This window comes from Manacus candei, unplaced genomic scaffold (assembly GCF_025592945.1).
Source record: "Manacus candei isolate 608988 ecotype Guabito, Panama unplaced genomic scaffold, ASM2559294v1 h1tg000074l, whole genome shotgun sequence".
Taxonomy (NCBI): Eukaryota; Metazoa; Chordata; class Aves; order Passeriformes; family Pipridae; genus Manacus; species Manacus candei.
In genome coordinates this window covers 2,100,250-2,121,003 of record NW_026138122.1, presented here as the reverse complement: position 1 = coordinate 2,121,003, position 20,754 = coordinate 2,100,250, and the positions used below count along the sequence as shown (strand labels likewise).

The 20,754-nt window shown below is 35.7% G+C and overlaps 1 protein-coding gene across 3 annotated transcripts in view; it reads right to left on the bottom strand.

Annotated features, from left to right (window-relative positions):
• LINGO2 (leucine rich repeat and Ig domain containing 2) overlaps nt 1-20,754 on the bottom strand; it is a 479,491-nt gene that overhangs the window by 226,685 nt on the left and 232,052 nt on the right. The gene's annotated exons all lie outside the window — the stretch shown is intronic.

Here is a 20,754-nt window from a genome sequence, read left to right as displayed (position 1 = left end):
TTGATTGCCAATATTCAGAGCAAACATGTGAGTTCTATGCTTTGGTTAAACTCTAATATAGAAACCATGACTGTTTAGACAGAAGGACAGATGTTCAAATACAATTTACTTGACAATTATGACACTAGCTTATGCTGTTTCACAGAATCATAGAATAGTTTGGGGCAGGGGGAAGGGAGAAGTTGGAAGGGACCTTTGAAGGTCATCTAGTCCAATCCCTCTTCAATGTGGAGCGACATCTTCAACTAGATCAGGCTGCCCAGAATCCTGTCAAACCTCATCATGAATGTTTCCAGAGATGGGGCATCTACTATGTCTCTGGGAAACCTGCTCCAGTGTTTTACCACCCTCATTGTACAACAGTTCTTTCTTATATCTAATTTAGAGTGACCCTCCTTTGGTTTCAAGCAATTACTTCTTGTTCTATCACTACATGGCCCCGTAAAATCTACCTCTTCGGCATAAGCGGCCTCTTTTAGTTATTGAAAGGTGCTCTAAAGTCATCCCACATCCTTGTCTTCTCCAGGCTGAACAATTCCAACTCTCTCAGCCTGTCTTCATAGGAGAGGTGCTCCAGCCCTCGGACATGACCCTCCTCTGCATTCACTTCAACAGGTCCAAGTCCTTCTTATGCTGGGGTCCTCAGAGCTGGATGCAGTACTCAGTGTGGGTTCAGACTTAGACTGTGGAAGGACATCTTCCTTTTTGGTATAGTTTATGACTATTAGATCTGATATTTTCCAGCCGAGTTTGACTTGTTACATTGCTGGTTTACTACTGTGGCATGTAGTTCAGCAGTGTCTTATTTCAGTAACTTTGTAAATCTGTCAACATTACTTATTCTATATTATTTAGTTTTATTTATTTTTCTGCATTCGCTTTCACAAACATTGGCATTTGAGGCATTTTCTCAAGATCTGTTTCCTCTAAAGAAAAATTTCATCATAGAGACCTCTCTCAGTTCTTTCACTATAACCAGATAACCAAAGATACAACATAACTGGCATGATACTTTCCTGGTGGCCTAACAGATACAGCACCAGAGGGAATTTCCTCCAGTCCTCATATCTGGGTAATCATGTTACATGGTCTATATATATAGTCATGTCTCCAGACAAATAGGAGTAATGAAAACACTGTTCCAGATTCACGTTTTTATCACATTAGATATCTATTTTAAAGTTTACATGTGTCTGAGGCCAATTAATACTCATTTGTTCCTGATTATACTTAGTATAATTCTTGTAAAGTGTAATTCTTGCAAATAGAAAAAGATCCAAATCTTTTTCTAATATGTGATTGGAATTTAGCAGACTAAAAGAAGAGATCAGAATGATCAGAAAGTAATGAAATAAAAGCAAAAAAGCCCAAACCCCTCAGAGCCCAGAAAGGCAGCAGAGTCAAGAGACAGCAGTAATATAGACTGTGAGCCCTTAAAAAGGTCTGTAATCAGTCGTTCCAGCAATACGTGTTATGGTATAGTTCAGAATTTATTCATGATGTAAACAAGAGTTTTTAGTATCTTCAGTGAATGAGAGTATATACTGGCACTACAAGAATTTTTTCTTTCTTTTCTTTTCTTTATGAAGGTAAAGAAAAAAACCACACAAAACCAAACAAAAAACCAGCAGCAGAGATCCTCAATACCAAACCGTATTTCAAATTTTTCCACAAAGATGTAAAGACATGATGGGTTAAGAAATAAGATAACTGTTTATGACTTTTAAAAGTTTATTAAATGTACAGGTGACATTCAGCTCAGATCTTTAAACTGCCAGTCCTGGAATCAAGGAGCATTTATCAAGAGGTTGCTCACTTTATACAAGAATCCTCACTTTCCCTTAACAATATTGGAAACAAACTACTGCTGAGCTTAACATCTGGTCTGAACAAATAAAGAAATTCTCAGGGTGAAAAAATCAGATTTTTGCTAAGTTGTTTAAGTGTCTTCCCAGCTGAGAAATCAGAAATATCTTACCATAGAGCAATGTGAAAAAAATTACTGAGGACATGATAAGCATTTGAATCAGGAGCCATAATTATAATTTTTGAGGTTTTTATTTGTTATGCTGTCATTTTATTTTTTTTTATCTTATCACAACTAGGAATTTTAAGTTACTATGTTATCTTACTCACTAAACAGCACCTTTTCAAAGGGACTATTTATAAACAAACATACTTTCTCAGTGTAATCAAAGAACATTGAGGCTTGATTTTCATTGTATGACACAGAAAAAATTGAGATGGCACCTGCAGGAAGAGCAGTTCCCAGCAGTAAATCTACTATTAAGCTATTAACCAGTTAACACATTGCATGTATCTGCAGTCTGACATCCCCATCACTACCAAAATAAGTGTCAAAATTCATATGTCAAAATGCATGCATTAAATGGAGCGCTCTTCCACATGACAGAAAAGATCCCACTCATTACATTAAAATTAAATGACATATTTTCTAAAAGGATGCTGTGCACACATATACATTTCAGCTGCAAGGATAAGATGCTGACTCTGTCCACAACTGAAATGCAGCCTCATGACTTGAACAAGATGCAATAAAGGCCCTATGGACAGTCAGCTTGAAAACTGAGTATTTTATTAAATTGATCTCCTGTAGGAACCCACTCATTTATTAATAGAAGGATCAGGTGGTTTACATGGCTTGTTTGACCACAAGTGAAGGATTCAACCTAATGTTAGAAAATAGTGAAACAAGATTTCCTATAAGCAGTAAATTAGTTTTTCTATCATTGTCAGCAAAATGTTACTCAATTCCGAAATACAGTGCCTCCTTACCTCCTTTCTTATTCTAAATAGCCAGTTGCTGTTTGATACAACAATAGTCTTGTTAGAAACAAGAAACTTTCAAGATATTTGTCCATGGGATTAATGTACCAGTTCTTGGGATTTCTGTTTCTGGAGAGTAGAAAGCAAAAGAGTAAAGTATCTCTGAAAAAATAGAGCCTTTACTGATAGTGTTTGAAAGGGACACATGCTAGTGTACCTTTAAATAGATGGGTACATTTAATAAAAAATGTTTTTCTTGGGATTGCTCTAATAGATTACATTCTTACACCATAAGGATGGTGTACCTATTTGAAAGTTAAGAGATTATTGTTTGATAAAGTGCTTTTTTGCAGGAATTTTGAAAAGAGCTTTGGGATAAAACTAGATGAGTTTCAATATAAATAAAGAAATTAGAAACCCGTAAAAATTAAACAGGCACTTGACAAGATATTGTTGTGGCAACCAGACATACAGTGTGAATTAGTGCAATGCAAGTAAAAGATTTAAGAAAATTTGTTATATTACAGAGCTTATACTAAAAAAAGTGTTATTAAACCTCAACTATAAACTTTTTCTGCTTCTGGCTCTGTGTTGGGGAGAATGGGGGAAGAAAAAAAATGCATCAAACATTTCTCTTAGTAATGCCAAAATTACAAGCAACCATGTTAAATCTGCCCTTTCTAGTTTGTTCAGTGTTAGATGAAAAAAATGTGCTTTATTTGTGTTCTATCTTTGTATGATTACACAGAATGTTAAATCAGGTCTTATCTCAGCCCTTTTAAAATTTCAGACTCTCTTATTCCTGCTCAGCATTGTCTCCTAGCTACACTCCCCATTTACTAAACAAGTGCATTATTTTTATCCCAAGAGATATCATCTTTACTTAGAAATATAGGGAAAGTGCAAGTGCTATAAAATTCTCTGACATGGTGAAGTGTGGGGTCTCACTGGAAGCAGTCATGAGTAGTGACTGTTCTGTCCCTGGGGAAATGGTAGATGGGGCAGATGCAGAAATTTCTACTCATTCACAGCTCATACTGCCAAATAGTTCACTGCACAAAATAAGCTTCCCTCACATCTACGGTTTGCATTTTTTATATTTCCTTTTCTGATATTTCCCACAATGACAACTCTAAAAGATACCAGAGCATTTTTGAAAAAGCCCTTCCTCAGGGATGTCTTAGACTTCAACCAGTTTAAGCTGTGCAACAATGATTTTTTGAGCAGACTCCTTAGCTTATACTGGTTCCTGCAGTGATGATAGCAGTTGTTCCTACATTTCACATACAGAGAAATGTAATAACTTACATTCAACTAGAAAAGTTAAGGTTATTTCAGACAGAGCTGTCATCTTAGAGTCCTATTTATTTTAGTTATAGTGACTTCAGTATTGAGAATACTACATTGATTTGTTACATCAGGTACTACAGTAACTAAAAATTGTTTTTAAATCATGGATTATTTTAACCTCCTCCACTAGTACTCTGAATGGTGCTCATGTCTATCTTAATGTCTAACTATATATTTATATTTAACTCAGATTCAAAATCCAACCTTTACCTACTTAGAGCGCTTAAGATTTTATGTTTCCTTATCCTTTTGAATCACCCTAATCTTCTTAACTTGCCAAATTTTGTCTTCAGGACTATATCAATGATACTAGCTGAACATAATGATTTTTCTTCTTTTCACTGAATACCTTTACCCTTCTTCCAGTGCTAGCTTTCTCTCATCTCATCAACTCAACAATAGCATATCTGGAAGGAAAACCAGAATTTTATCCTGGAGACAATTGTGAGAGTACTGTTATATTTAAACTGTTGGTGACTTCTGAGTAGGGAAGGTAATATTTTGAGATATTTTTGGCTCTCCACTGTTAAAACATAACTAAAAGTATAATTGGTTAATACAAAGTCATCCTAATTTTTCAGATGAATATTTCCCATTAATGACAAGGTAATTTAAATGCAAGCATTAAAAAGGACAACTTCACCATCAAATGCACATCAATGTTTGAATTCCCTCAATGAAAATTGATTCTTCTGGCAATTTAAATTCCTCATGTCTCCACAGTGTGTGTTGTGCTAATTTCTAGCCTATTGGCAACTTGCGGATGGCACATCAACACAGTTATTAAAAAATAAATAACACCTGCTACCAATTCTTTGAGTAAAGGAAGCAGCTTAGGGGATCTTACAGGTTCACTTGGGCTAGTGCTTCTGATCAACTCCACCTCCACAACAAAGGAGCACCCAGCCATCAACCCTAAACACAGTTGCATCACTCTGTGACACTGTAGGCACAGATACTCTAACAGTTTTGTATATGTCATGATAGTGTTTAGCAATGTGTAGAACAAACCACTAGTACTGAGGGTATAGTACATTGACAATGCATGACTTTAGGAACATTTTCACTTCATATTTAACAATATAGAATTGTAGCATCATCAAATGGTTTAGGATGGAAGGGACCCTAAAGATCATCTAGTTCCGATCCCTCTGCCAGGGCAAGGGGTACCTTTCACTAGACCAGGAAACTTTCTTTTATTTTGCAAGTTTTCATCTCTAGCTCAGTTCCATTCTGTTCTGTTCTTCATCCGCCTAAATTTCTTTAATAAAAAGAGCTACAAATATTTCTGCATATTAAATTTTACTATATCTATATTATACTAGAAATATAATTACTCATATGTAATTATTATTATTCATATGTGCAATATTTTTCCAATATTTTCACACATTGATTGCTGATATTAATTAAGAAATGCTAAACTATCAACAAAATTTATAAAAGAAAGGGTGGATCCAGGAGAGAACCAAGAATCATGAAAGGTTTAGAAAACATGATCTACAGATATGGGCTGTGATAAGTAAATTATCTTGGTCAACAAGAGAGATGACCCTTGACATTAAGATGTCAAGATTAATGATTAACTGTTTTCAAGTCGCACTGCAAGCCAGACAGGAAGTGTTGATACAACTAGCAAAAACAAACTCCTTGGGCAGTTAAATAAAAATTATATCTGGGATGTAGAGGACTTCTGTCTTGAATAAATTTAGCAACTTGGACATAGGAATAACCTGGCTATAACAAAGTCTACCTCGAGATTTTGGACACCTTCATCTCCCCATTTCATGTTTCTTAGTAATAAAAATCTACCTGAGAAACTAAATATAGATTCAGCAACAACAGAATCTGTGAGACTAAAATTGAAGTTTATTATGATATTGTGCCTGAACATGCATAAATACAAATGGGTTTTTACAAACCCAGTTTTGAAGCTGTCCGTGGCAACAAAAAATTTGAGTTTATTCTCCAAAAATTTAGCTGTGATGCATACACACATGTATTAGATAGTCCTAGCAAAATTCAGCAATGACCTTGCAAGTAAAACATGCAATTATTAGAGAGAAAATCTAGCAAAACAAATGTATGCCAACCTCACATTGGTTTAACTTAGAAAGCTTATGCAAGACGAGATTTTATTGGTACAACTGAATTAGCAACTCATACCTTTTTTTTTTTTTCTCTTTTAACCTTGAAAGCAGCTAAGAGTTCCTCAGTTCAGGGACCTGGACAACCAACTCAGTGGAATTTCCGAGACTCTGGTTTGTGCTCTGCCTTAAGCAGCCTAAAATCTGCATGCTCAAAAACTAGCTTTATCCAAGTCAAATCTAATTGCTCCAAATAAGGCTGAGGAATACGGACACTTTACTCACTGTCCTCTCAGGCAGGTGCATAGATAGATATTTTATATTGTCCACAAGAGGTAAGTGTCAGAAAATCCCACAGCTCAGATTCAGAATTCAAGCTTTGGTGGGGTTTCTAGAGATTTTGGTTTTTTAACTTACTTAGAAGACCTAACGAGACATTACATGAGAACAAAATATCTGTGCTCTGAGACAGAAAAGGAAAAAATAGCAACGGAGGAAAGGGATTTCATTTATAAATTCAAAAGCCTCTCGTCTTTCTTCTTTGGATCAGTTTATAACATTTTCTAGATGAAGGCCTTATGTTGCTTCAAAATCTTGAGTACTTCAGATTACATTCTGAAAATTCTAGTGATAACCTAGAGGTGACCAGTAAAATATTTTAGAATTCAGCACTGAAGGGTATTTTAGATAAATACCACAACACATTACAGAGCCTACAGCAAGAGTTTATAGTCTGTAGGCTATCTCAAAGTAGTGTGTAAAGATTAAGTTCTATCATCTCTTGCAGTCAGAACATTAAAACATGTAAGTTTGATTAAATATTTTAGTACATGCAAGTAGTTGTTAACTAGACAAAACTGATTTTTAGGGGGTTTTGTTGTTGGGTTTTGTTTATTTGCTTTTCATTAAAATATTTTATTTTGTTTCTTTTCCTTGCCACAAGACTTTTGCCACTAAATCAGTTTTCATCTACCAGGATACTTGAATTTCAACAAAGTACCATCAAAATATAGTTTCACCAGTGTAGGAGGAACATTTCACTTTGTAGTCCAAAAAGGCGTGTATTGAAACTTTAGCAACACTTCCAAAGGCAAAAAAAAAAAAAAAGTGAAGTGTTCCACAATTCTAAATTACAGATCTATCTGCTTTTTGAAGTCAGGATTCTGGGTAGCTTTTAAAGTGGACAAAATATAATCTAAAAGTAAAAATTAATTAAATAAGTAACTCCCGCACTACAAAATTTTATTATTCCATACAATGCAACACATCAATAAAAATAGCAGTAAAAAAGACTATAATGCATAAAGATAGCTTTTTAGTACCACAGAAAAGTACTTTCAAGACTACTGCACATTATAGTTTAAGTGAAGCTCTTCATTAGATCGTATGAGAAAATAAGGCATGAAAGGAAGATAGAAAAATCTTAATAGTTCCTGTGCAGATAATGTAGGGTGAAGACAATCAACACCCATGCCTCATTTATTTTATGGCTTTGAACACTTAAAGACAAAATCTTAGTATTTTCTGTTCCGTTTGACTTCACAGACCTGCATCAGTAATGACAAAACATATTTGCATATTGAGATGTAATTTATATGAATTTATATTAAAATGGCATGTGGTTATTGTTCCCTAATGTAAGAAAGGTAACAGCTACTCTAGTAATCTGTTAAAAATCCCATTGGCCTACCAATTTGGTTAGTCATCAAAATGACCCAAACAATCAATCCAAAGGATCATAAAGACAATATAAAATCACATAAAATATAAGCCAATAATTCAAACATCACGTTAAAAACTTTAATAAATAAGACTAACCTCTGTAGTCTGTGCAGCTACTCCTAACTGAAAAATAAAACCAAAATACATAAGTTTTTCAATGTCCCTTTCAGGGTGTTTTAACAAGTATTTAAAGTTGTTTAAATACAATTTTGCATTACAGTCTTGCCACTATGTTTCAAATCCTTACTACCTCAATCAGATACGGTTCTTAGAAACAAATATACCGTACTAGAAACAGAACAGCAGGAGCCAACACATGAAAGAAAATTTAAGAAAAAGGTGTATTAGAAATAGTAGAGCATTTCATCCTGTTCTTCTAAAAACACACAGTGGAGACATTTTATCAAATTCAAGATATGCAAAAATATCAGGATAGAAACTGGTTAACCCTTTTATGTAACAGTTTTAGCTAAAAGTAATAGCCTAAATGAAACATTAAAGCTTATTCTAAAATTTAAGAGAAGTAAGAAGTGGTTTGGACTTTGACAATCTTCTCCCTGCAGTTTTCCTGTATATTTAGAAGTCTGGGTAACAGGAAACAAGTCTGATCCTATAAGCCTTTACATTAGTATTTTTAACAGACTGGCTTCACTCTTTTAACCTACTTGGCAGTGCCACTGTTTTTATCATTCTCCAAGGAAAACAGTCACTGCAGGTACCCACTCCAGTAATCAAACATAAGGATAAGATTTGACCTCTTGTTTATGATAATGCTCGAAAATCAAACTATAGTACTAATATGTTTGCTAACCTATATAGCATTATAGACTGGTGATTCTTTTAGGCTCATGAAGGAAATTAGTATCACAAATAATTAAAATTTTACTGTGTTTTACTTGTGCTTTATCTTTTTTATGATCAGAGTTAAATCAACAAAGGAAATCTGTTACTTCACAGCAAGGCAAATCATCCTTACCGAGTACAGAGTTTGTACCAAGTACAGCACAGACAGAAGGGACTAGAGGCCACCTATAACTGACAAAGTCCTCTGAGCATGTGCACAAGGCAATAGTGAACACTGCAACTAGTGGATTATAACTTTGGATGTATACTGCTCTAGGACTGGTAAAATTCTGTTGATCAAACTTTAGAGTGGAGGTTTCTGCCATCTATCTCCTAAAGCAGGGATACAAATCTTGAAGAAAAGACCTACTTTTCAGACTTATTATTTAATACTTCTTCCTACTCAAAGTAAATGTGTTAACTTTTAAAATTTTCCCTGATTTAATTACATAGAAGGTGAATTGGGCTCTTCCACTTTGGTACATTAGACACCAAATTCCTGAAATACTTTTTGAATATGTTCTCGCTGAATCCAGTCACACCAAATTTTGGTGGTAATTAATGATGATGATAAGTCATTCATGGAGCTGTTTCCACAAATATTTTAATTTAAAGCTTAGAGATTCAAAATATTTTGAAAGGCAAAAAATAAGCACTTCAGTGCTAATCTAGTAAAACCCATGCAATTATAATAAACTGAAATATTTTATTTGTCTTCATGGAATGCCTCATGGTACTTGCCATTAGCAGAGTCCTGTGGCTCACAGGCTTACAAAGAACAGAACTATTTTCTAATACAGTATCTCAGAATTGCAGCTTTTTCTACAGCAATATGGAATTTTAGTTTATATCTCCCTGGAGATTTCTTGACTGTCAGGGCTTCAACACAGAGAAATGGATGCTATAAAATACATTTTTCTGTTTCATATAAATTGCTGGAGAATTTTTATGCTTAGGTTTGAAGAAAGTACATAAGTGTCGCAGTTTGAGACCCGCAAAAATCCAATTTCTAATTTCCAAGTTCCCCCCCCTGAGTTTGTTTTGGTGTGAGGGTTTTCCAGACATAACACAACTCGGTATGGGAGAAGGGAGTTATATCACAATTGATTACTTACACAAACAAATACTATAATACATTATATACAACAATTCTAATTATCTCTTCTATGCAATATATTTACACTAGATCAAATCCCTCCTTTCCCTCCAATAAAAGTTCAGAAAGAAAGGAAGAGAATCGCTTTCAAGGCAGTACAATCTTTTCTCTTCCAAGCAGCAGGTTTACTCCGTCATAGCTGGAAAATTTCTCTCTCTCTCTTCATTACAATGCAGGGGTTCTTTCACCCCTCGGCACCTCAGCTCCAGCCTAAGGTCTCTCTGTGATAGCAGGGACAGGCTCGCCTCACCGCGTCATATCACAAAGTGCAGGGCATCTTTGTGAAAGTCCCTTCCTCAGGGGATTCAAGTTCCTCTTGAGTCAGAACGTTTATGGCAGCTCTCAGTTCAGTCTTTGCCCCAAGTGTTCTACCAGAGCTCCTTTGCTTCATCTCAAACTGCCAGTATGGTGAAGGGGGGAAAGGAAAGCCTCTTCCCCCCCGCATTCCTCGTGGCCGTCCTGGTCCAGTTACAGGACATCTCTGAGCTTCTCAGCTCCTCTCTCCAGTGCTGCTGCATTTCAGGACTCTCTTCAAGCGGAAGTCCACCCCCTCCTTCCAAGAAGGGGTGTCCAAAGGTTTGGGGAAAGTAAAGCCAAGTCTCACCTCCAAACAGCCTCCACTGAGCTTGGTCCTCTTTCTCTCCATGGGACAGCTCTGTGTCTCTCAGCTTGGTTCCTTGCCATCTCTGCTGCTTGTTATCTCTTTTGGATCTCGGCTATAGTTCTATGTTTAGTACTGCTCTGCTGAACACTGTTCCGAGTTCCTGCAGCCCCATCCAGGGTTGGGAGGCCTTGGCCCCCAGTAGGGCTCCTGGCCCCTTGCTCCTCATGGCCTAAAGCATGGCTACTACTCTTCCAGCTATGTCATTTCCCTTCTTTTCCGGTCTGGTGTGATATGTTTTAGCTTTGCAGGGGCGCTGATTGAGTCAACACCAAGAACACCACCCTCCTGGAATTAACCACTTTCCAACTCCAGGGGAAAACCCTTTTTAACGCAGGACAATAAGTCAAGACTGAGAGTGCAGGCTGAAACAAGGTTTTGGACTTGCAACCAATGACTACTGTAATCTCAAGCTGAAATGGAAGAAGGATGGTGTCTTACAAACTACCAGACAGGTAAAAGAATCTGATATATTTTCTCTTAAAAATCTGCTAAAGACACACAGAATCCACTTCCTTCCCAATATTTTATATATTTCTACTTTTGCATTCCTAAATAATGAATCTGAAAGAAATGTTGTGGACCATATCCTTCCTATGACAAGACATGACTGTTATAAAAAGAAAGAAGAGGAAAAGAATGATAGAGAATGTATTAACAGTATCTGTTACCTCTAAGATGGTGCTACAACCAAAGGACATAAATAATTTTCCTGGAAACCCCTTTTGTATTGCCAGATAATATTTAGTAGGATAGCTACTCTGCAGAATATCATGGGATAAAAGTGACAAAAGAAAATAAAAAAATAATAACCATCCATTTTAAATCTAATATATTCTTTTTTACACGTAGGCCAAGAATTTACAGCTACTCTGTTGCTATGGTTTAAGAATGGTATTCCACAATTTAATGTTCCCATTGAAATACTCCAAGCCTCGTGCTGCTTGCTCACTTCCCCTCTGCAGAGGGATGGAGAGGAGAATCGGAATCACAAAAGGTAAAGATCGTGGATTACGATAAGAACAATTTACTGGAAATGGCAACAAAATAAGAAATGAGCAGAATTACACCAATTTTAATAACAGAGTGTGCAAGTGAGGTGAGTAATTCCCCCACAGGTGCTCACCATGCAGAACACAACGTTACCTGACTGGAAGGGACCCCCCTTCCCTGGAGTGGTACAGTAACCAACGGGTCCTGGTCATACACCTCTTGGGTACTGCAAAAATTAACCCTGTCCTGGCAGAAACCAAGATATACACTAATCTGCTTTAATCATAAGACTGGCAAGGAAAATGTTTACAAAGAAAAGAAAAAGAACACCTTTAAAGCAAGGTAGAAATTTAAATAGAATATTCAGTTTCCAGTATTCAGAGAATCCTTTCATATTAATTCGCATTAATAAGAGATTAATGAAATTAAAAGGGAGAGTTTAGTCATTTATGACCTTCGTGAGGCGAGGATAGGAGGTAAAAGATGTAGGAACAAAAGCTATCAGGAAGCCTTTAAAAATGCTTAAATAACAGTGATGATTGCAATAAAAGCTTTTTCTTTTTAAAGTTCCTATCAATTGTGCCAATAAAATCTGTCCTAGTATTTTAAACTAAATAACGCTTCCTAGGCTTGGTGTTTATTAGCAAATTTGAAAGAAGTTGGAAATTATTTCAACTATAATGCAAAAACCTTCATGGTAGTTGAGTTCCTGCCTACACCTCTGGGGTATTCACTTGGCTCCAACCCAGTCTTTTATAATACATTTACACTAAGTGGTGAAACAGGATCTCTAATGCTGTCCCAATATTTCACTTCCATTATGCAGATAGGTCCTTACCACAGACTGAACTGTGGGTATTAAATACGTGCAAATCCTGGAGCAGACTTTTAATACCTCCCTTTGAAAACAGAAATGGAAAGAATTTTTTTACCAAGTGTCAGTTAAATGTCTTGTACTATTTTTTCAATTCTCTATAAATTTTGTACTCTTGAGTTTTCGTGTTGATTAATGCACAAATGCATAATTTCAGCCTGAAGTGTAGGTAAGGTGGAATGACAAAATAATTATTTTACTGGCCATCACAAGAACTCCTAATAGGCCTTTGATGTACTGGGAATTATTTTTAAGAGCTGCAGATAGGGATATAATGTATCATGAATATGGGCATGAAAAGTTTTAATATCTAGTAAATAGCTGTGACTCTTGTTTAAACAGAGTTTTATGTCCTTCTATCAAATATTTTACCATCCTCAACTGATACATTTTTGATCATTTTAATTCCTTCAGTTCTACTCTAGATTTCTTTAAAAGCCAACATTTAAGGAAATAGCTAAAATAAACAAAATATCACAAAAGCTTTAATATGATTAGAACAGTTCAATGTTCCTTTATGCCAAACTGATTATCTATAATCTAATATTATGTGTAGTTTAAAGAAATAAACTAAAAACTTCACCTAGTCCTCAAAGTAGATTTAAATAAACCTATCAATCAGTTTTTCAGTGAAGAATGAGCAAAACTGACTGGAGGAATCTGAACAATTCACTAATATTACCTGATTAGAAAAGGAACTAATAGCAGCTTCACATGTTTATGCATGTTTGTTACTTTTGGCTGCTACTTGAACTGTTTAGTCTAAGAATAGAAAGAACATTGAAGAATACTCTGTCTTTGTGGCACTATATATCATTTAAAATATGCATGTCTTCTGAAACATACCAGGAGAATTGTAGTAGTAATTCTGAGCAGTGATGTATAAGTTCTTAATTTACTAATAACAACTTGAAAAAAGAGAAACACACTAGATATTCCTAAAGAACTTTAAAAGGACAGATGCTTCAACTTTTCTAGTGTAATTCTGTAGTTCTTAAGAAGACTGTAAAAAATACATTAAGATTCAAGCACAAAAAAATTTGATTAAAAAGTCGTATTCATTCTTTCAAACAACATAGTTTCAAGTACTGCTTTTACTTAAAAAAATCTTATTTATTTTATTTTATTTATTTTATTTTATTTTATTATTTCTTATTCACTAGTATGATGTGTCCTTATCACAAATTCTCATTTAACCAAGACAGAGATCCTTATATCCCGCATTCAGTTGTTTGAAGCCGTGCATCCTGAATAGAGTCAAAGAAAAATGTCAAAATAAAGATACAATGAATTGCACAAAAATGGTGGTAAATGACAGAAATTGTGTCAGTTGAGTAACACAGTTATACATGTTTTTCTTAGGTTGTCTTTTTTTTTGGGGGGGGGGGGTCAGCAGGCAAGCATTAGCCAGTATTTTACTAAATCTTCTTCATTTACTTTAAAATTTGGATCTAAGTTATAAGCTTATCATCTATTTTGCTTAAAATATAAAGATTCTAATAAAGCACAAAAGTCAGCATCCCTAATAGTATCTATAAATAGATTTTGGAGCTTTGCATTTAATTTTAAGAAAATGAAAGCTCTTTATTATGGATAAACACTTCTCTCTTACAGTTGGAGGGAAAAAATATACAAGGAAACCAATAAAATAAGACTTTCTCTCTTCAAATAATAAATACTGCTTTAAATAGAGTGACACATAACTCTTTTAGAAGAAAATGTGTGTACCTAGTTCCTCAAATCTTTACTTCATCTAGCATCTAAAACACAGGGAAGTTAATCAGAAGTTGGGATGAATCAAATATTAGGATGACTTTTCGAAAAATAAGACACTAGTCAGCAGATAAAGGATGCTGGGAGTTACCCACAGCATGGGTTTTGGACTGTTTAGGAAATATTGGTAGGTTTTCATTCCTCTACAACTCACTTTCTTTTTTCTCCTAAAGGACAAAAATACACAAAGAAAATAATGATAATGAGTTGGAGTTTTCAAATAGGAAATACTACTTTAAAGGGTCAAACTGTGTAAGTAACAGAGTCAAGAATATGACCTTGGAACTTCAAGACCAAATTTAGTTTACTGAGCTACAGCTCACAAAATGCCATTACTGTGTATACTACCATATGTTGTTTAAATATCTTCGCATACAGAATTAGATTGCTGCATGACTTTCTGACTATTTCCCCTAAATGCAATTTTTTCCTAAGCATACAAAATACAGATGCTGTGATTTAGCATGCACAAGGAGGTCTCAGTAGGAAACCTGAATTCAAAATGAATTACATAGGCTTACTGTTCAACACCAAATTGATTTTAAAATTGCTATATGACAACCTACAGTCTAAAGCTCGGCACAACTTGAAATCTCTGTTTTTATCTGGCCTATTATCTTTAAGGGTATAGAGGATGTGGAGACCATCTGAAGTTGGCCATTTCAAAGAAGTGCACATAACAGTCAGCTATTATGCTTGTCAATTTGAAATCCATTTCCAGCTGAGGTCTAGAACGGAGATTCAGGTTCATTTAAACGTAAACTTTTATGTTTTCAGTCTGACATCTTCAGAAACTGAGCACTAGTGCGCTGTGTTTTATGTAGGTGAAAGTAAAAAAATAAACAAACCCAAAGAAAATTACGTAGCAAAGAAACACTTTTGCATCAAAAGTGATTCTGCTTGTTTGTCCTTGTGCTGTAAATAAACTTGAAGCTGTTGTTGAATTCTCGAGATTTCTTCTAGTAAATACCAAGGTTTGATTATATATAGCAAGAACTATATGCCCATTGTTTTTTCATCACGATAGTCTGGGAATCAGATTTGCAATATTCATTCATATTAAGGGAGATAAAAGCTAACTGCTTTTCTGCCAATGGATATGAGAGTGGCTGAACCCTATCAGAGCAAAAATCCCTCTGACTGGGGACAAAGAGAGGTGTTTAGGGAAGGAGTATAAGGATGATGCACACATATCTGTGTGGTTACAGTAAGCTTATATGCTCTCCAAGTTTCTAGTAATGTATTCTAAATCAAAGTATAGCCTTCAGGTTTAACAGTCTGTCATGATTAAAGTAGGTTTTGTATTTCATTTCCTTTTTCCAACATAACTTCTAGTTCTAGAGGAACTGTTACTTTAAGAATGAACCCCCCTACCTGGCTGGAGCCAGGGAGTTGGAGGGAAAGAGGAAGACACCATCACAATGGAAGCAGAACCCTCTCCATCTTTTGACCACGTTTTCGGTCAGACGCGCACACCCTCCCGTTTGTCTTAAACCAAGACACAGTCTTGTATGGACTTTTCTTCTAATTACCTCCTGACTATACGTGGGTCCAATAGTCCTGCTATCCTAAAACAACATACAGACACTTAAGATATATGTCTTGTAAATGGGACATACTCTTTCATTTATTTTTGGAAATATGCACTAATGGATATATTCAGGTACTACTTTGTTGTAAATGTGACCGTACTTCTGCCAGGAAAATCTGACAGAATGCCAGTGTGTTCAAAATGTAAAACCAAAGACAGTCCTTTATTGGTTATTTATGTAAACCTCCAAGGAATATGTAGATCTCCAATGGTATGTTCTTTCAGCCATTACCAATTAACTACTGTCTTCATTCTTAAGATGAAGAGTTTTAGCCCAATGTTTTCAAAAGATATTGTGGTAGTTTTCAGAGAAATTTTAGAAAATTATAACTAAATTATCACAGTTAAACTCTTATTGCTAATTAAACTTATTTAACTTTATACAAGGTTACTGACAGGAAAAATATTGCTTAGTTTTCTGATGATTTTTCCTGAACAGTATATTATTATATCAAGACTCAGTCACCTGTGCTACAAGAATTTAGCAGCCTATAACACATTTGTTTTGCTGAATTTGTATGTAATAGGCATCTAATTTCTAACACAAATATGTCTTTAGAGAGATCATTAACAACATATTTCAAATTATCTCAACAAAAAGATGTTTTTTATACAGTAAATTCCTTTGTGCATCTTTTTTCCATCTAAAGTTTTACTAGAAGCTAATTTTTCACAAATAGTACAAGGTCAGTAAAAACTGAAGTGCTAGAGTTGGCATAAACATATATATTACTACATTTTCTATCTGCAGACTTAGCAACTAATATTTGAAACAATCTTGAAAAAACCCAAATTTTTCATAGCTATGTTTTAGTAGTTGATTGTCTAACAATGTTACAGAATATCAGTACCAGTACTCTTTGCATGCTTTGCAAAAAACAGAAGTTATACAAAATTACTCTCAAAGCACTGTAATATGAATAAAAAGAACAAAAGATTGTTTTGCTAATATTATCGTTTTAAATGACCAGTGGTTTTAAAACCAAACACAATAAACCAAACAAAAAAAAGAATCAGATTTGATAGGTTAACATTGAGATTTTAACAATAAAGATAATATGGCCAGCTTATAAAATCATTGATGGAGTTTATATTGCATAGAAAATTTTTGTTCAGACTGAATTTGGTAAGGTACAAAAAATTGTGCCAGAAAGATATATTCCAGTTATATGCAAGAAGATGATCAGAGATATTGCTTGAGACTTTGAATAATCTGTTTCTGAGGTACTCCTTGCTTTGGGGAAGAAGCAAAGGAGTTTTAAGTAGGCATAATGAAAAATAAGAGTGGTTCATGGTAAGAGTGGTTCAGAATTGCAGTAGGTACAGAAAAGCTGCAGAATTAACATCCTTTGAAATTTCCAAAGCTACCGAAGAAAAGCCATTAGGAAACTGGCCTAACTTTGAAGTTAGCCCTGCTTTGAGAAAAAGGTTGTACTACATACCTGCGGCCATGCTTTACAACACAATTTGCTATGCTTTCTATAAAAGCTCTGTACATCAGTGCTGTGCTTGGCAAAGCTGATCTGGCAGAATATAATCATATGCTTAATTGCATATGATTCTATGATGCAATTTGTGAGGAAGAAGACTGCTCTCCCTACAGGCCACAAGGATGATGTGTTAACCAGCACTTTCAGTGATAATGTTGCCTTATTTAGCACCTGGGGAACATTCAGAGGCCACTGTCTGACCTAAAGTAGGTCAGGTAAACAAGCATATTTCACTAGCTTCTTTAGTTCTTAACTTTCTAGTGTTTGTGTGTACCCTTAGTACCTTCTGTCCTTGTGTTTGGACACCACGTAAATGAAACTCACAGATTCGCCTACTCTTTCTTGTTTTTATCTCCTCAGAGGCATAAAAAACCAGAACAGTCACAACCACTGCCTTAATTTCTGTCTTGGCTCACTTGACTTCAGAGAGGAATATTGCACCACCATGTCACTTCTACAGGAAACACCACTAGATTATTCCTTTCCTTGTCTCTTTCTTTCCTTTATAAACCCAGTCATGCTAGTCTCAGTGGAGTGAATAGCAATTTGAGTGTGAATTATCAAATCACATATGATCTCACTATACATCATGCTATTGTATCAATGCAAGGACTGACACAAAACGTCATTCTCATATTGAATCCAAAACACAGTGCTATATTAGATACAAGTAAAAAATTAACTCTATCCCAGCCAAAAAGAGGACACTTCCATGCAACAAAGTTCCCACCACAATTAACCCTGGAAAAAGTCTAATTTTTATAAGGTAATGACTACTATAGCCACCTGCTCTTCAACTCCTGTAAAACCCCCATAGGATTGCCTAGAATCTCTTAGTCAGTACTGCCCTATATTTGAGAGTACTTGATCCAAGAACACTAAAACACAGCCTTAGACTATCATAACGAAGGAGAGAGATATTAAATCAAGAATTTCTCATCACCTACTTTCATCGTGTTTGTTTTTCTAGCAGTGCCTGGTATTTTTTATATTTGTCTGGAGGTTTTACACTTCCCAGACTGTTAACTTTTCACACATACACAAATCTAATCACTGTCTGCAAGCAAAGTTTGTCCAGAGTCCAGCAGGTTAATAAACTAGCTTCTGAGGCAAAAAGAGTATTTGTTGACATGCTCACTTATGTAAATCAGGGCCTTTAAGGCAGGTCACTATGGACATCTAGGCTACCTCAAGCAGTGTGAAGCTGAAGAGGCAGGCTGATTTGACCTGTGGTTTTAATGCACACCAGCATGTCTTGCAGTGAGTAAGGCCCAGCCGGGATTCTCTGAGCTGGCTGGTGCTCCTTTACATAAAACTCCTCTGAATTCCTGGAGTAACTGAACAGAACTCTGCAGCGTTTCATCAGATCAGGACACGAAAATGAAGCTCCTGGAATTTTCAGGTTGGAACTTTAGGGGGAAAGAAACGGTGCCATAAAATGGCCTTGGAGACTGCACAAGTCTCCTTCTGCATCCTTCTGCTTGCCTCGAGGCATGTGTCTGCCTGGAGCAAATTTTCACGGCTCAGTAAAAAATCCTTGAAAATTAGTGTTTTTAATGTGAGTGCTAGCACAGCTCGTACCATGAGATAGCTTTGTACCGTGGAGATGCAGAAGACTAAAAATTAGGAGGAAAAATCTGATAAAAAATACATGCTGGAGCTCAAAAGGAAATAAAGGGTCAGAACAATGTAACTTGACAGAACTGCTGGAAATTCTTTTTTATTTTCCTCTTTTCAACATTTTTAATTGCCCAGACAAAACACATCATAGTACTAATATAATCAGCTTGAGGACACAACTAAGACAGAGAGAAAATTAGCTTTAATGGAACCTCCTGATCCCACATTCATGCTTTTGACAGGATCAAACCTACCTGCAGAGTTTCTATCTGAATGGGGGGGTGAAGAGAGAAAAATAATGGGATTGTATTGTTGAATAATGAGATCCAAGTTCCAAATAACCGGTTAAAGAAAAAAGTGGATAAGTAATGAAAGAAATAACCACAGGAAGGTACAAAACAGAAAGCTGATGACATAAATCCTTGAAGGGAGGGAACCAAAAGACAACATCCTTTTCAATCCAAATGTTGCATGATGAGCCAACATCTCCGGTTTTGACCAGTTTTGTGGTGAATATTTCCCCAAAAAATAACCTTTCTTCATTATAATAGTAGAAACCACACCCTTAGCCTCCTGACCACAAAAAGATCACTACACACCGAGTATGTGTCATTAGCTCTTGGGACACATCTGCCTTTAAATCAAAGCAGGAAAGGATGAGGCAATAGCAATTTAGCCAAGTAATGACTTAAGTGAGATATGCCAATAGCCTAAGACTGTAACCATATAAGTATGCCTGCTTTTGTCAGCCTCTGTGGATTTGCCACTTAGCTCCCTTCCTGTGCAGAATGGCAAATAAATGGAGTACCTCAACTCTGTGTGTGGATTGGCTTCTTGCACACTGGGTTCAATTCTGGGACAAAAGTATCACCCATCAGAGGCAGACTAGCTAGCAGAAGGGAAAGCCATGACTTAGTGGTCTGAAGTTTGATTTTTCAAATCATACTAAAATTATCTCTAAAATTGCCACCCCTCCCCTCCTTTGTTCCTGTGTTTTATTCTTTGTTTTGTTTTGGATTTGTTTTTTTTTTCAGTTTTTTTTTTTTTTTGTGTGTGTGTATGTGTGTGTGTGTCAAAGGTGTCAATGTTCATGTTTTGTAAAATAGGTGTACTTTGATTTTTCCTGTGTATACTGCACTTACTGTTTAGTAACAGTAAGGATATGACTCTTTTTTTAGTTCAGAATTTTCTTTCCTCGCAAAGGGGCACAATCATTCTATGCTGTGGTTATGGATCTCCTCTCTCTGAATTATCAATTTTCAGTGAAGTGCCTCAATAACTGACCTTATTTTCAGGTGCTGAGCCCCTGGCAGTTCCCTTTAAAGTAGATACGAGTTTCCAGAGGCTCAGCATTTCAGAATCAGGGCACTTAAATTTGTTGTCTATCTCCGGATTTAAAAATCTGGCTCGAGGTTCACTTTTCTTTTTTTTAACTTTGCTCTATAATCCAACATCAAGGGAAAAGTGATGAAAGCAGACTTGACTACAAGAAAGAAGGTCTCCAGCTTTGGAATGCCTTTTTCAGTCTGCTGGAGTTCATTATTAAAGAGACAGTATGAGTTGAAATAATGCCTGTTAATTCAAGCATTATTTTCTACTATGTTACAGCTATAAATAAAATTAAGATTATGCAGCTGAGAAGGGTTTTTTTGCCTCTTCTCCAGCTGCTAAACTTTATGTTTTTCTCAGGTCTGCCTGTAAATCTGACATTTGCTCAGATTTGGCAGTACAGTACAGATACTGTGCTTTGTTACAGACCACAGATATTAGTTAAGCAAGGTCATTTTAAGAAATAGGTACTTGCTGT